The sequence below is a fragment of the Triplophysa dalaica genome, chromosome 19, assembly GCF_015846415.1.
Source record: "Triplophysa dalaica isolate WHDGS20190420 chromosome 19, ASM1584641v1, whole genome shotgun sequence".
Classification (NCBI taxonomy): Eukaryota; Metazoa; Chordata; class Actinopteri; order Cypriniformes; family Nemacheilidae; genus Triplophysa; species Triplophysa dalaica.
This window is the reverse complement of record NC_079560.1, coordinates 7382512-7400864: the sequence shown is the minus strand read 5'-3', so window position 1 is coordinate 7400864 and position 18353 is coordinate 7382512. Positions and strand designations below refer to the sequence as shown.

The 18353-nt window shown below is 38.2% G+C and overlaps 1 long non-coding RNA gene across 1 annotated transcript in view; it reads right to left on the bottom strand.

Annotated features, from left to right (window-relative positions):
- LOC130408489 (uncharacterized) overlaps positions 1-18353 on the bottom strand; it is a 75583-nt gene that overhangs the window by 50145 nt on the left and 7085 nt on the right. Inside the window, exons 2-6 of the long non-coding RNA XR_008904757.1 lie at positions 6798-7016; positions 6590-6625; positions 6348-6457; positions 3857-3921; positions 1536-1693 (exon numbers count right to left, since the gene is read on the bottom strand). This is a non-coding gene — a long non-coding RNA (uncharacterized LOC130408489). The remainder of the gene's footprint in view (positions 1-1535; positions 1694-3856; positions 3922-6347; positions 6458-6589; positions 6626-6797; positions 7017-18353) is intronic.

Here is an 18353-nt window from a genome sequence, read left to right as displayed (position 1 = left end):
ACCTTGCTGTTTGCAGAGGGAAATTGGCAGGGCATTATGCTTAAGGACCTATTAAAATTTTCATTAAAAAGAACCGAAAAAATCTTGATTCGAAGGAGTACATTGAATCCATTATATTTTTAAGTCATAATTATTTTTTTTCTAAATGGTTTTCATCTTCCTTTAGTCTATTAAGTATTATTTACGCGTGCATTTCATTTTTTTATTTAATTAAAAGCTGAAAAATCTATAGTCATACATATGTTCATAATGGAAACTAACAGTCTTAATATGGGGTTCCTCTGCTATACGTTGTCTTTTCAAAACAGAGATCCACTTTGTTTGGTGGAACCAGTGAAATACATAGAAGTGCTTTACATTCTGGCACCTCATTAAAATTCCAAACACTCTCACAATTATAAACTATCAAGTTTGTGTTAGCTGATACGACACAATAGGTTAGAATAGCCCCTCTTACATATTTAAACAAATATTATTGTAATGTGACATGTTTTTGCTAAAAGATAAAGATTATCTCCATTTAAGACAAAATGTGACCATTATAAAGATGATATGCATGTCTTTAGTTGTATATCATAATTGTACATTTTAAATGTAATGCCAACGTTATATTTATTAGTGTAAGAATTGCTGAGCTATTCTTACTGGGTCCCATTAAATCAGACAAACATGATCCACTGCCTCTCCACGTGAAATTACACTCTTTGATATGATTTGTAAAAGGATGTGCTAAAGTGAAATGACTCAATTAGGTTATAATATACAGATTTCAGCAGCTGGGGAATTAATTGCCTAAGTGCTCATTAGGCATTCAGTTTGGGCAATTAGATTCCTTTTAGTCTGGCAGAATAAATGACTTTCCAGTAATTGGACTTGCAGACAGCTAGCACCTGAAATGAACTGTATTGCAAAGTCTCATTAAAATAAATACATCAAATAAAAATTAAAGGGAAAATGAACGAGAGGTACACATAATGCTGTTATTGCGATGATGCACTAATTTAATTTAAAATTCTACACTTTTTTGTTGTGCATTCTTGAAACTCTTAAATGATTTTTTTCAATCCCCAATGAACCCAATAACCTATCTGGACCTCCATATCAACCATATAATACGACTTGTTTTTCACAAATGTACAGGTTTCCTAGTTGTTTATCATTGGTTGATCAAAGAGGCCCACCCAATCTCATCCCATTAGCTGTGCCAACGTCTATGTGTTGCACAATTTAAGATGTTCAAACAAACAAAAACGTACATGTAGGCTGGGATAGAATGAAATATTTTATATGAAAAAGCATAAAAGAAAGTGGAACAAAAATATTAAAACACAGCTGTAAGTTCTCTTGTAAAGGACGGACAGATTGGACTCTGCTAGAGATCATTTGATGGAGGGTAAAAGTCCGCCCTGTTTTACCTTGAACTATGTAAAGAATGTGTGCTTGAAACATTTTTCAGTGAATTGATAGTGAACTGATTTATAGCCCTTATGGTTCGGTATAATTAATTTTATGCATATGACTTCTGTTACAATTACCATGTAGGGCGATTGGAGAAGTTCACTGCGTATATGAAACCATCGATAATTGTGGATTCATCACTTGCGGGGGTCCTTATCATCTCTTTGGAGCGAGATAAAATCCTCTCTTAAAGGGCAATCGTCTTGGGGTGACTTAATGAACTGGGAATCTGAAACTGAAAATTTGAAATACATTTTTAACAATATGTGAAATAGACCTGTACTTTTTTGCTGATATGAACTTTGTCATTCACTTTTTCTTGACATAAAAAATGGAATGTGATTTTCAAAACAATTTACACTTAAATTGAATTGATTAAAATGTTAAATCAATGAAATGTACTGTTTAAATTGAGTAAATGTAAGTAAGAAAAAAAGTAAGTATATCTGAGTAACTCAAACATTTCTATTAGAATTCACCAAAAATATAAAGGGTATATTAAAAATATTATTTGTCAATTAAATACTTTTTTTTCCCATTAAATAAACTTCAATTGTATATGTGAATTATAGAGAAATTAAATGGGTTAATTCGATTTGTTTTATTTTTATGTCCCACTATTTAAAAAAATTATACAATATAGCGGTTTATTTTTGGAATATTTACTAAGCTAACAGAATTATTTTTCACAGTGTATGAAACTTTCTCCAGCACATTATACATCATTAAGAATGGGTTTTTCACGCTTTTAAAAATAATTAATTTTCCACTTTTAGTCTTTAAATGTTGACATTTAAAGACTAAAAGTGGGAAATGATTTATTTTTAAAAGTAACTTACAACCAAACACAACTGAATAAATTTCACCCCACACTTTTAAAGGACAACACGCCACCTGTGTTTGTTCCAGAAAAGGCTTTTGGTCCCACAGGAAGGAACGAAAGAGAAAGAGACAGAGCTACTCACTCGGTGGACAGGTGAGACTGATACTCTGAGTTTCTCCCTTCAGGTGTCTGTCATGCTCATGGGGCAGATAATTGGATGTGAAACACATCACACAGAGAGCTGAAGGAGCACAGTCAGGACCAATTCTGGGCTTGTTTTACTAAGTGACTGATGACCAAACTGGGGTCAGGAGTAATGAAGACTACAGACGCTGCTGGAGATCTCAGGGACATTCGTCCAGCGGGGAGGGGGCCGTCCGGGGAGAGCGGTTCAGTCCATAGGGAGATCAATTCAGCAGAAACGCAGAGGACAAAGAGATGACAGAAGCTCACTGTGACACCCGGAGTAGATTCAGGGAGATCTATTAAGCTCTGGGGCACAGGGCTGGACGTTGTGAATGACGCACATCGAAAGGCAACCTGGCAAGTCGGAAAACACATTTGCCTCCCACCCGTTAACAGTGTAATGATGTAATCTATTTCCTCTTCAGAAATTCATAGTGCCCAGTTATTTTCTCACACGGTGAAAATCAAAGTGTCAGCTACAAAGTTTATTCCCCTTCAGAAACATCTTGATCTACCGTGGAATGTCAACGGCTATATTTATGCTGTAATGAAGATAAGGAATTATGGCTCACTGCCTGGGATTTATGTGTGCTATCTTTGCTTTTAAAAGTCCTAATCAATTCTACCAGAGAGCGAGAATATTCCCCCTAGAGAAAGCAAGCAAGAAGTATATACTCAAGCCAAATAAACTACCCGTCTCCTGAAAAAATGTTAAAAGCACGAAAAGAAAAATCACAAATAAGATCCTTCTAGCATCTCACTTGTTTCGTTTAGACAGCAATGAGATTACATGGAGAACAAATGGAGACTTAATTGGAGGCTTAAGTGTCCTGCTTCTCAGATTTTTCTTCGGCGAATCTGGCCGCAGTAATCTCACATGTCTTGTTTAGGGTTTTAGAAAAGATTTTAGCTAACATCTCCGATTTGTTCGGCAATAAAATATCTGAGATGTTAGAGCTCTACATTCTTAGAGAATGAAATCGTCTCATGTCTATTTTCATCTCTGCCTGCTTATTTTAGGATAAACGTCTGATTGAAATTGACACTGACATCTCAATAAAAGCTATGAAAGATTCACCACTGAGCTATAGCATTCTTCTCACTTATTGAATTGAATTGGTCATTTATGCTACAAGGTATATTCAAATGACATAACGGGACGATTCTTGCTCCGTTACATTTAACCCACTCACAGGTTTAAACTGGTCACCTCATATTACACCCCATTTAAACGTTTCACCCCATTAGACATCATCTCTGTGCAAATAAATCCACAGCCTGACTGCTCTCATTCGTGTCTATCAAATGTTATTGAAAACACTTAGGGTCTCTCTTTACTCCACAGCCGTCACCTTGTGTGTTTGCAAAACAAAGAAGTATGCAGCATACCCGCATATGTCAACACAGCCGCAGGTCATTTGGAGACAGCTTCGCTCGCCGCTGATCTGCCGGATCTGTATTACAGTGAGATGAAGGTAGAGAAAAACCCCTGTTAGATGCACGACCTCCGTCACAAAACACATTTTGACTGAATTGATCTGGATGATATGAATAATTTAGGAGACACCAAAGGAGGCAATATAAATGCACACATATATTCTAATCGCTCAAGCAGCTGTTCTGTAAACGCTGCTTTTTTGCTGTCTTGGTGCGACGGAGAACCGCCCCGGCTAAATTAATCCCGAAATATATCCTCCTCTTCTATTCCACATTCAAAGGTATGCACACACAGGTGCATAATAATTATTTTGAGATTAAACCAGGGATGGAATTTGTCTCTCTATTTGCGGTGCGTTGAAAAAAACATTGTATAGCATTTTCTTATTTGACCTTTTACTTGCTTGTAAGCACATTTCACTAGTGAGCCAAAGTAACATAAGTCTTGCCTTAATCTGCCTGTAATACCACAGACACCATTACCAACAAGGTATTCCGATAGATCTTGTTATATACTGCAAAAAAATGTGGTTGCAATGAAAAGTTATTATAGACCAGAAATGTAATAGATCGTTTCAGTGGCAACAACATAAACAAACGTTTTTTGGCCCAAACTAAAATTCCGGTAAACATCCACAGAATCAATAACTGTTGAATAGTTTTAGTGTAATTAAATGCAAAACATATACAATAAAATATTAATATAAATTAAATACAAAATAAATTGTTATTATAACTAAACTCAGACCGGAAGTTGGCCAGGTGCATGCTTACGATGAAAGCATCTATACAAATTGTATGTGTCCCACTTATATACCAGAAGCGCTTTCAGTTTCAATTTTTTTTTACTTTTTTATTGTAGACATAGAATTAAGTCTTAAAGAGTTTCTTGTAACATTTTGATTTGGATATAAATGCTCTGTTGTATTTTGTTCTAACATCTGTGTATTAAAAAACTGAAGGAGTTAGCTTGTGGACCAGTGCTGTCTTATGTCTTCCAAAATGGTCTATACACACGTAAAGAAAAATGAATATCCACTATTTTACTTCTTACATTCTCACTTCAGAGCCACATTCATTCTTCGGTCAGGTGAGGACAATCCTAATCATTTCATTTTTAACACAAATTTTCCGAGATATTTTTTAGATCTCTACATTGCTTTTGCATTATTCTTTATACTGATGAGACAGTCTCCACGAATCTGTTTCCTCCGGTGATAACACTGCACATCTTGCGCCAATCACAACTGTACGTTTAGTAAACTATTAACAACGCAGCATGGTCTAGAGAACATTAAATTTGTAATGACTCTACGGCGATGAGGAGATGGGGCCAAGCTGTGCATGGTTCAGCAGTTTCAGCAGTCTGAGGAGAAAATAGATAGGATGCATGTAACAGATGGCCTACAGAAAATTGTTCATCTGGACACAAACAAAGACCCGAGGAATGATTTAATGAACATTTTGGACCCTAGTAATGATTTAATGATCATTCTGGCCTCACCTATTATTTATATGGACATATAATCAACTGAAAAAGCATATTTCACCGCCGAACAACGAATGTCAAACGCAAACCACGTCAGTCACGAAGACAATCCGTCAACAACAATCCCAGCCAATCAAACATTCCCACTGTGGCGGTTGCTTTGTTTACTTTGGCTCTATTCCCATATTTACAAATGCATCTGTTCTGCTGATACAATATTCATGATATCCATTTCACGAAATAGACTCGTAATGGAAAACATAACATAAACATTTAGAATCAAATTCATGTCGATTCTGCTGATTGACAAGTAGGTGCTGTCATTTGAATTGCGCACACGCACACGCAATCTGCATGCTTCATGTGATTCTTTTAACAAACATTAGTTTCTCTGTTAGTAGAATCATGTTTACATTTGTATGTAGTAAACAACGGAAGGAAGACAATAACGAATGTTAAATTAGGACTTAATGAGTGGCGTGCGTGTCACAAGCGCGGCGTGTCACGTCGCGTAACGGGAGCCCCGGGTCAACCAGAGGCACGGGTTAATTAATGGACTGAACCACGCGTAGATTGAAAAGCGCAAGGCTCAAGTTTAACTAGAGCTGCGGGGTATAACACTGACAGATGCCCTATTTCGATGTTAATGATACCAGCACCTTGGACGAATAATTACATTCAAAGCTTTCCCTTGTAAAATGACAATAAGCGGCACGCCAAAAATGACTTTGTTGATGAGAAAGCGACGCAGCTGGGGACATATGTGGCACGAGTCAGGGGAATCCCTCAGCAACACCTCGAGAGCCATTGTCTCACTTACCGCGTGCGCCCTGGGCCGCTGTGCCTCATGAAGAGACTGATTTAGGCACTGATAAGGGAGAAACTGCTCCATTTAGCCGTTCGCTGGGTGCCATGTGGTCTCATCAAAGGATCATTGCAAACCTTTTAATTTACCTCTGGCCCTGATGGTGCCGCTCCTCCCATTGTTCTGTTTTGGATGGGCTTCCCTTGCTCGGCTGGTAACAGGTGCTCTGTTGACATCAGGCATGGCATTGTAGAGGCATCTAAATGGGAAGCATCATTACAATTGGAAGATAGCATTTGATGTCATCGCATCATGAGGTGACTTTATTCTAGGTATAGTTAAAAGAATGGTTCATCCAAAAAACGATATATTCTGTCATTATTTACTCAACTTTATGTTGTTCTAAACCTGTATTCTGGTGTTCGTTCTGTAAAACACACATGCAAAAATTTGGGGAGAAAAAGATGCTGTTGCCATTCATGCATAATATAGCTATAGCAAAATATGTGTGGAAAAACAGAACACACACCACCATCAAACTCACATGTAACAAAGGAACAGTTCATCCAAAACTGAAAATTCTGTCATCAATTACTCACCCTCTTGTCATTTCAAATGCTGGGAACCAAACAACGGCGGTACCCATTGGTTTTCATTGGTTTTGTGATTGTACATTAGAAAACAACAGGTACTGTCGTTGTTCGGTTACCAACATTCTCCTTTTTTTAATGTCTTTGTGGTTGTGTTGTATCAATGGATGCCAATGGTGTCAAATGTTGTTTGGTTACCAACGTTCTTCAAATATCCTCTTTTGTGTTCTGCAGAAGAAGGAAAGAAGAATACAGGTTTAAAAGATTTGAGTAAATGATGAATGAAGAATTTCATTTTTGGGTGAACGGTATCTTTACACATTATTATTTTTTTTGGCACTGAAGCCAGAACAGCATTGGTTCCTACTGTGTCACATTATCACATCTGACCCATACAGTGTGATGTTGACATATCAGCACCAACAGGAGGCTGTATGGAGAGAAAACTACATCACATGTAGATCACAAAAACTGCACTAGGGGTCACCTTTGAAAGGCTGCCGTCATAATTCATCTGACCTCGACGTACCATCGCTTCACGTCTTGGACGAACTAATCAACAAAAGGTAAAGAATGGGGTGGGGAGGCCAATGGCCCAAGATGGGGAAAAATGAAGAGTGCAGAGAAAACCAAAGAGCCAGAACATGAGGGAAATTTATTTTTTAACCCCTGTCCTTACGGCGTATTAATCTTCTGGTGACCTCCTGTTCAGTGAAGTGTCGTATAGCCATTTTCTCCATCCTGGGCCTTTCTCTCCGCCCTCTCCCAAAACATTAAATATCACCTGCTGTGATTAATCCAAACTTAATTTAATAATCAATCAGGGAAACAATGGCAAGGCAATGAGGTATGTAATCATTAAAATAGTAAATTAAATGATGTAAGGGGCCGCCGTTTGCCTTATTGACAGTGATGGAGAGGAAGTCTGGGTCCCGGGGAAGCTGCGTCTGCCTGTTCCGGCTGACCACATTGGCCCGCCCCCGTTCGGCACGCTGGGGAACTTTCCGATCTGCCCCTCCACGCCGGACAAATTTGAATTAATCAGAGCCTTCTCTTGGCCCTCCCCAATGACCCCTGGTTTCTTATGGATGACTTCCATTTAAAAGCTGTTATTACTAGCGTGTGAAGATCGTATACTGTGTCACTGAGCTAATCACGTGGATGCTGTTCACATGTAGAACACATGCTTTTCCAACACCGGAATTCATGGCTGATATGCGTGAAGCATAAGTGAATGAAAACTGCATAATGTGTGAGCCTGCAATTCATTTTTACACAGTACAGCAAAACAAAACGTCCAATTGAATAATACATCGTCAGCAATTAACCGTGAGGAATAACAAGACATTTTGTTTACAATCCTAGTGGTTTAAAATAAGCAAGCTTTTGTGAAATATAGAAGAATGAAGAGTAGGGACATTCTGTAGAATTTGGGGGTCCTTAAGGGCAAAGGAAACACAAGGGTGAACAGATGTTTAAGGGTGGATTGCCCCTTCCCGGTCATCTAGCAGGTGATGCAATCAAACGCTTGAGAGGAGTGTGTGTGCACTTCCTATTACTACAAATGCAAGAACAAACATTTTGTCATAATGGGCAAACATCAGCCACAGCTGGGATGTTAATGCTGGCAAATAGGATTATCACCAGAAAGCGTTTCTCGTTTAAGCGTTTGGACCTAATTCGATTTCTTCATCTCAGGAATGAATCGCCTTTTAGCAAGGAAAGCTGTCAGGGAGGAAGCAGTTAGCTCCTTATAACTGAATTAAACAAATAATTAGTAATACAATTACAATTGCAGGGGTCCTTCGTGTGAAAGATGGGGGGCATGAATCTGAAATGAGTTCTGAGTTAACTGGTTGAGTTTGAGATGCCATTGGAGTCAGTGGTTTTAGTTTTCCCTTTATAAAAATTATGTATGGGTCCAAAATCTCAATATAAAATTACAAAAAATAAATATTTTAAATGGTTCAAAAAAATGTACGTATACAAATATTACAAATATTATTATCAACATCACATTTCAAAGAAAAGCATTGAAACAAATGTATTTAAATGCACACTGTTAAAAAAGGTGATTGAAAGGTTCTTCTATGGTTTTTGGTTCCATAAAGAATCTTTAACATCTGAAGGTTATAAAATAGTAAAGCGATGGTTCTTTAAAGAACCTTTGGCTGAATGGTTCTTTGTGGAACAGTAGTAAACATGCACACCCCTTTCTAGTAATTAAATTTACATGCAAACATGCAAATAAAAACACATTTAATGCAGATAAGAATAATAAAAATGATAACAATTTAAGCACAAATAAAAATAGCACAGATGGCTTCCTGCATTTCCATCTTTGATGAGACATATAAAAGAGCTCATACCTTTAGAATGGTTTAACAGAACAGATTAGTGGTTTTAAAACCGTGACTTTTAAACCACGGTATACCATGTGTCTATTTTGACAATATGTATCAATGCTGGGTTTCCCATGATTCGTGTTACCTCAGCAAGACTTGAGAAACACGCATGATGCTCTTTGAAACAATAGAAGCAAAAGGAACCTAAGAGTTTGACAAGAGTTAACATATTCAACGCCACAAACTTTCTTGATTGGTTAAGTGACCTACAGAAAAAAGCTGTGATGGAGAAATAATGTGCACAAATTCATATGCAGATGTTTTAGTAATATAAACCCAACACCCAGCGGGTTTAACTAATCAGGCTTGAGTTAGCAAGAGCCATGCAGGCCTCAGCTGGCACAGGGACGTCTTACAGAGGTACGAGCGAGACGTGGGTGAGTATGGATCTCGCGCCTCTTCCCTTGCCATGCCTCCTCGGTCCATTCATCACCCGACTGCCGCTGACAGTGACGGATGGGTCAGACCCAGGACTGGCACCGCACCAGCGCCAGAATCATACGGCCCACGGGCCCACTGACAGCTGGAGCACTGTGTCAAGTGGCAGAAAGACGGTGGTCATTAATAATCCTCGTCACATGATCCAAACACCGCACGGACGCAATAGGGGCGGCGAGTCACACGGCGGCCCGGAAGGGAGATGTCACGTCGGGTAGGGTGACAGTCAGGGAGGCCTGCTCTTTAATCAAGTGTATGGAGATTGGATAATAACTAAATCTCAACCAAATTGGAGGAGGGCAAGGGATGAGATTTCTAAACACGAGGTGTTTAAACTAGCGCAGGTTTGGTAGGTGAGGCTCATGAAGGCGATAAATAGCGCATTTATTGCATTAGATGCTTTGGTTAAAATTGAGTAAATTCTAGCAATGAGACAATGTTAATAAGAAAAAGGAATGTCAAACTTTCTAAATAACTTGGGAGAGTTTAAAGAATGCAAATTATTATTATTATTTAGACTTTTTTTGTTTGTTTTTACAGTCACACCACTTAACAGCATATGACATTTTAGTTTTTTTTATTGGAGCAATACCAATTAAACCAGTTTGTTTACTAAATGCAAAAATCTCATTCCATCAACACAACTTTTTATCCACTATTTTAGCTTTTTAAATGATAATTAAAAAAGGATTTAAAGTGAAACGTTTCCCTAATAGTCAACTTGGATCTTGGATTTAAAAAGAAAATTCTTTAAAGAAAATACTTCATATACTTTGCATTGTATGATTTAAAACAAAAATAATGATAACATTTCATTGTCTTTCAAATGTCCTTGCACACAAGCATGCAGAGCATGAGGAAGTGTTGCATATGCTTAAGCCACTTATTTCCACACTTTCTTTAAGAATCAAGATCCTTTAATCCAATTCGCCAGCGCAATCAAAAAGCCACGTTTAATGCATATAATAACCAAACCTTCAACGCTGTCAACCATTTTGCATGTCATCACCGAGAATTTGGGGGTAATGAGGTTGGTTTTAATGGGATTCAAAAAGGCCTCCATATCAAGCCATGCGCCCAAGTATGCAAACTAATTTGGTTAAAAATAATTCAGACCAAAAGACAATCACACCCCAGAACTAAACTAGGTTTGTCCTCTAAGAACAAGGACCCTAATGCCAGCCTTGGGCTGTGGTTCCCTTATTTAAGTGGGGTGGAAAATATGATTACCTATTTCAGTGTTATTAAGGCAGAATGCCATCCAGCCAAATGCAAAGTGATTAACTTCAACGTCCTCTACACCCCAATAATTTGGCGAGACCTACAGTCACTTTGCTAAAATGAGTCACTCTTATAAGAAATGTTAGTGTCAAATCTAGTCAAATGTATTCTTACAATAAAACTTAAATTATTACCAGTCTGTTTGATATCATATATGTGACCCTGGACAACAAAACCAGTCTTAAATAGCAGGGGAACATTTTTAGGAATCGCCAAAAACACTTTGTGAGGGGAAAATTACTGATATTTCTTTTTGACAAAAATCATTAGGATATTAATTAAAGATCATGTTCTATGAAGATATTTCCTACTGTAAATGCATAAAAACTTTCTTTTTGTGAGTGGATGGCCTGCTACAGTGCCTCAGATTAACAACTTCAAATGCAATTTTCTCAATATTTTGACCCTTAAGACTGGTTTTGTCGTCCAGGGTCACATATGTAAAATATTTAGTGAATATGTATGATTAAATGTCACAACCAGTGTGACTAAAACCTTTCCATAGAAATGTACAGTATTTTAACCTTGCAAATTTCAGTATATTAATTTTCCTTTTTATAACCGACCAAAACACTGTAGGTTTTGATGAAATAAATATTCATTAACAGCAGGTTTCTCTGGCTGAAAGGGTTATTTACCATTTTTATGAAGAAATAGAAATTTCAAATCTATAAGATTCCCTGCGCCTGTAATTGCAGAGGAATAGTGGGTTGATAGATTGGGTTCATCAATCTAGAGAGAGAGGGTAAGAACGTGCGCAAGATGGATGCATAAATTGCACTTGATGGACCAAGTTCTAAATCCATTAGTTATGATTATGATATTGCAAATTAGGTTCTCAGTTATAAAAGTGAAATACATAAGGCGTTTGGATTTGAAGGCTGCAAATTGTGCCCGTACACATTAATATTCCTCAGACAAAAAACAGTTAAAACATGGATTGCGGAAAGTATCGGAACATTTGTGAGAACTTTGGGAATTAAATCAACCTCAGGAAGAGCAATAAATAAATTACTGAAGTGTAAGCCCTCAACACCTGAGATCAGCTTTTACGTGGTATCAAGACTATAAGATTTACACATTTTATGCATATCTGAATGATAATTCCATGTTGAGAGATGAAAAAGTCATTTCTAAATGAATAGTCTGCACAGAATCCCTGCATCAAGCAAGTCAGAAAAGCACTTTGGGAGTCTCAATAGGCAGGAAGTGAGGAGGTTTAATTCTATCAGAATCCCTCTGAACCAAATCACTTAAAATATGGCATGCACATGTTTTTTCGACTCTGATCTTGTGGTAGATTAGACATTTGTGTTTACATTTACAATTTTGCATTTGACTGATATATCTACAGAAACCTACAGCTACACATATTACTTGCATTCAATCTACAAAAAAATTATTCATTTGTAGATCTATGCTCTACTAGCTGAGCTATACATGACTACACTGATTGTATACTTAAAGGGATAGTTCACCCAAAAATAAATATTCTGTCTTGAATAAGGGGTTGCACAATCTAGTCGACACTAATACTCTGACGCGACATTTAAAGCTTGATGTCGACTAGTCGCGGGTCATGTAATTATGACACTGTACCTTTAAGAAGAGGCTAACTGGACGAATGTCATTCCCACTCGCTTCAGTGGGATTCTGTCACACTCCCGGCAATAATATGTGTTATCTTGTCCTGCTTCCGGAAGCATCATTCACAACGTGACCCGTTTTCGTCCGCAACATTCACAATTTGTTCTGACGCTGCAAAACCTTGCAACCTGCTGCATTAGGCTAATAAATGTATTGACGTTGTTCTAAAGTCATAGGCCTTCACAAACAAACTCTACACATTTGCTACACAACATCTGTTAATTTGCTCTATATACAGGCTTCTGATCTGAAGTAAGGTTAGGCTGCTGTAGAGATCCACCTGCTGCTCTTTAACTGCATAGCTCCGCCACCACCGGCCTAGCGCTTTAAAATGGTTTTATTTTAGTTAGTTGTTGTTGCTCTTGTGCAAAAGATGAACAACCGTTTATTAGTTTTTAGATACTATATATTTAGAGACAATTTTGTGGGAGTCCCGCCATTCTCCCGCAGCCTCCACACAAAGTGTCTTACTGCCCACTTCCATCAACTCTTGTTGCAAAACATTCCCTACCTCTTTATCTACTAATAACATCATCGACTATAATAGTCGACTTAAATAAAATCTGAGGTTGTTCAATCCCACCCTAAAGTTGTTCCCAGCATGTACAGTATAAATTTCTTTGTATGGATGAACACAAAATAAATATAGAATGTTAGCAACTGAGGTTTCTGGGACATACCATTGTAGGAAATTTTATGTGGTTCTGTTGAAGACAAAATGATATATATTACTTTGTGTTTGACAGAACAAAGAAACTTATACAGGCTTGGAACAACTTGAGGTCAAGAAATTTATGATAGAAATGTTTCTTTAAAAACATTTTTAAATACCGTCAACAACAATCATGTAGCCTGTTTACAAGTTAATGACCCAACAAATTTTTATTCCCTTTGTACCGTGTCTTCTTTTTTGGCAGAAATAAAAAAAAATTCTTCATACCAAGAAAACCAACTTTCTCATTTTACTGCATTGTTATTGTGCCACAGGACACCTGCAGGGGCAGACAGGCAAATCGGTGGGATGGTTGAGGGGATTTGGGGGCGGAATTCTCCTTAGCTAAGGAACACTGAGCTCTTTTTTCACTAAGACTCCCATCTGTTGAGTGGTCATTGTCTGTAAAGTGTTACAGCTGCAAAGGACCAGTCCTACATTCTCCCCTGAAAGGCCTTTTTAACATATTCAAAACCTCCACAAGCCATTATGGCTGTACTGTTACCAAGCCTTGATTTATTCATTGACTTTGCTACAAAACCAGGCATTTGCACCCTGTTTAAAAACCATCCCTCCGACAGATAGGCCCCGCCTCTGGCCGCTCTCATCACCATCTCATTTGCCATTCTCTTTCTCCTTTTGCCTTTCTTTCTTTTCCTCCCTCTCTCAACCTCATACGATTCCTAAATGCATCCTTCTCCAGGTAAAGCAGACTGTGCTCCAGGCTATTCTGTGATCACATCCTGCTTGGGAATTGTTCATCCGATCAGTCAGCTTTTGTGGCCAATTTCATGCCATGTACGATTCTGTGTTCGCGTCTATCATGAAGCTGTCAGCCGCATAAAAGTGCCCGACCGGGGTCGTGCCACTAGTGGTGGGAATGGACCATCGCCGCGCTTCTTGGAGCCCACCCACAGTCCTTTGCTTCGCGGTGCTTTAATTTGACTTCAACTTTTATTATGCAGGCCCCCTGAGGAGAGAACACTTTTACAAGCCTCCATAAAGCCCTTTTTAATAATGGGCTGAAGGGCCGAAGAATGGGCCTGCCACTGCTGTTTGACCACTCATGGCATGCTCCAATAAAGTGCGCTATTCATCCATGCTCCCTTTCACTGAATCACTATGGGGGGAATTTAGCCTGGGTGCTTATGTATGGAGTACCAGGAAAGCTGGTGAAATAGATTTAATGGATCTCTACGATTCGTGCACACATAGACTGAAGGTGGCCCTTTTTCTCTTAACTTCCTTGGCCTTCCTGCTTTTTGCTTTTGTAAAGGATCTAGGGCTGTTGAAGCTTATAGGGGAAACAAGAGTTTAATTTCAAATGAATTGCAAAAGAGCAACAAAGGAAGCACACAGTACATCAAAGATTGAGTGAGCGAGATTTGTTGGTATTAGGATAGTTTGGAATAATGGATGTGGATGGTGGTGGAAAATGTTCTTGTTTTGCGTTCTAAGCATAGCAAAGTAGTTCAGATGACTACTGCAGTTATTTTGTAGTAAACCTAAAGAAATTTTGTTATGTGGTCTGAAACTTATACACGCAACACATTAGATGTATTTGAATAATTGTGGGTAAAACCTTTAACCCTTGAAACCTCTGTTGTCGTTTTGACTTATAATATAAATCAAATGTTTTGTCAAAGCTGTCAAGCCCTTTAAAAAAATGAGTTTTTTTGTAAGTTATTTGCAAAACCCAGTGACCACCAAGAAGGGAGCCTCCTAATAATGATTTACAGTAAAAACAAATAATACAAAATATTTTCAGTGGGACAGCAGCAATTTAATACCCTTATTAGGAGGGGCTAACCTGGGTGTAGTGCCATGCTTAAGGGTAATTTACTTCCAAGATTTAATCCTACTAGGAATAGTTCGCCCCAAAATGTAAATCCTGTCCTCATGTATCCACCCATGTCTTTGTAAAAAGTAAAATTACTGTCCAAACTCAAAGAAAGGAGAGTAAAGATGACCACAACATTCTAACAAGAGTTTAGCATAGTAAAATTATCTAAAAAACAGGTTTGAAACAATATGAAGGTGAGCAAATTATATTTTTGGGTGAACTACGATGTACATCACCACATCTCTAGTTATTAACCTTACATTTGCAACTGGTTAATTATGTATCGTTTACAGTTACACTATATTCCGCTGCTCATAGTGAAAATTAAGTGACTTTTCTGTGGCATATGAAAAGGTACTTATGCACCATCAACCCAGTCTAATGCCTCTTTGATTGTACCCCGCATTGGATTTTAAATAATGACAAATGAAGCACTTTTACAAACTGCCCGAGGAGCGTTCCTTGAGTGGCGAGCCCAACTTAATGCCATGAGGTGTTAACGGATTGATTCTCCTAATCTGTTCAGCTACACCGCTTGTCAGTGTGGGCCAGCTGAATTGTCTTAAGACAGCCTGGTGTGCTGTGTGTTAACCAATTTCACGGCCATCTGTCACGCACAGTTAAACTTTGCGCTGCCATGTTGAGGGAAGGGACAAGCCTGCAGAACAGGAGGAGGAGAGGAAGGAAAAGGAACTGGGTGAAATGGGAGGCTCTGTTGCCCGGCCGGACAGAATGGATCATACAACGGGCTGTGTAGCCGTCCTCAAGTTCATTCAGACCGCACTGCAACCAGACCGCTTACTTTTCTTCCCAGCTAATTATGTGGAAACTGCAAAGACAATGAAGCATCTGGTGGTCTTTCTTCCTGGATTCAATTTTTCTCAATATTGTGACAGGCTAATGTATTGTGTCTGACTCAGCCATCCCAGCAGGGGATTTGGTGAAAGGCAGGGTCAGAAAAGAGCAAATAGATGAATTTATAACTTTGCCTTTTCACATTAAAGTAGAGGGATTGTTTCACTGGGACCCACTCCGCCCCCTCTTGCTGTCACTCCACAGCGACCGAGACTCCCTCTGAAAACATGTTTTGTCTGTGCCACCCAAACAGAATCTGGCCTTCTCCTTTCGGACTGGCCTGGGTCACCACTGTTGGCCAACCTCCCCTATTCCTGCTAAACCTCCAAACACAGACAGTGAAAAGGACAGAGACCCAGTCAGATATATCTGTGCTTGAGAAAGAGACGGAGGAAAGGTTGTTGTTGGCATCCTTTGCATTAATGCTCTTCCAAACTTTCTAAAGAAGACAATACAAGTAGACAAAGTTTTTGAGACGTATCATCACAAGACAATTCTAAACATTACTGATAAAGAAGTTTGTTTAACAATAACATATTTGCTATATTGAAAATGACCCTAATACACTTGTATTAGTCTGCTGTATTTCTACATACAAAGTAAATAATAAGTATTGCGAGTTTCTTATTAGAGATAAAATTGAAAATGTTATGATCAGACATGAAAAATAAAAATAAATGTCAAAGGTTTAATAATATATTGCACAAATACTATTTTTATGGCAACACATGACTTCCAATAGTGAAACCAGTGTTTTAACAGCGATGTCTGTTTGACAAAAGTTTTTCGGTGGTCCACCAAAGAGGAAACTCGTCCTCCTCTCCTGCAAACCCGATCATACTCAAGTCACTGCTGATCTTCAAGAACCCTCCATTCCCCTTCTTTTCCTCCTTAATTAAATGTGCACTTCATTAATGTAAATTGAGGGGCTTTAATGCCCTTGTTGAAATTCTGAAGAAAGTGCTGTGGCCTTGCGAAATACTCAGGCATCATTGCAAATTAGATTAGGGACCAAGAAAGGCAGTAAAATTAGAATGATAATGGTTGATATGGATGCCTGACAGGCATGACTATTCAGGGATCAATGGGATGTAGAATGCCGAGCGAAAGCCCGCTCTCAAAGGCTTGGACCCACGTCAGCCTACAGATGTGCCTTTTGGAAGCACTTAAAATTAGTTTAATTTGGTAAATGGTCGGGATTTAGAAGCTCTTAGCCTGCCTGTAACAAGACAAGAATACATTGAAATGCTTTGCTATTATTTTATTAGCATGAAATGAGATAGAGGATGATTTGCATTCCCAACAAGTTTCCTTTTTTTTGATAATTTACTTGTTCACTTAAAATTGCATTTTCGTCCATATTTCATCCCGGGTCTTTAGAACCAACCCTTTTCCCAAGATGCTTTTCATTCTGCTTAATCCTGTTAAGTAAGGGAATGAGGGTTGATTTTATTCCAGCTAATCTCATCAAACACACCAATTACAAGGTAATTTTGATTAAAAACCAATGGCCAAGAAAGGCATTTCATTTCATTGCAATTTAAGATTCATAGCTGTTTTTGTTCAGGACAATCCGAGTCTATCCCTGTCCAAAGCTGCTAAAGCATTATGTCTACCGTGAAGTTCATGGTTTGTACGTATAGACAGCGGCACAAAACCACTAACACTTAAAAAAACAAACTGTCACTGGTTCAGAGAAAAACTGGATGCTGGCCATATTTGGCTTGCAGTGGGCTGCCCTTTGTATACTGACTCCTGCCTTTAATTTGACCACAATTATTTCCCATAATCTGACATCGGTGACTTACTTTGTTTAGCCTCTTGGTAAACAACTGTAGTGTTGTTGAAAAGGGAGAAGCCATGCTTGGGGTGATGGGGGCTGGGTCAGTGGAAGTGACTTTTAACTAGTTTGCTCTTTAGCCATTTAGGAAATGCAAAGAGACGGATTACACAAGGATCTACTGGGTTGAAAGGGTTGTGGAAGATATGCCAAAAGACAATGAAATGGTTTTCCTGTTTTATTTGTTCCTTACATTAATTTGATTTGATGCTTTAATTGTTTAATTAGTATTTGAGTGTATTCACAGAAATGTGTTGTTCTTGCACAAATCTGAATATAGCAGTAGCACATACAATCTATTTCTAACTGTTGAGTTTTTATAATAAATCTCAGCTGCGCAAATTGAGTAAATGCCTTTTTTAATAGTCCCATCTGGATTATAACAAATTTGGTGTTTGAAAAGCGTTAGAATACATATAACGAACAACTGAATAAAAACCTACTAACTAAATTCTTCTTGTTGCGGAAGCGACAATCATCCAAATAATCACAGACACACTCCAGAGAGTCAGGTCATGAATTTTTATAGTTTATCTATAAGATA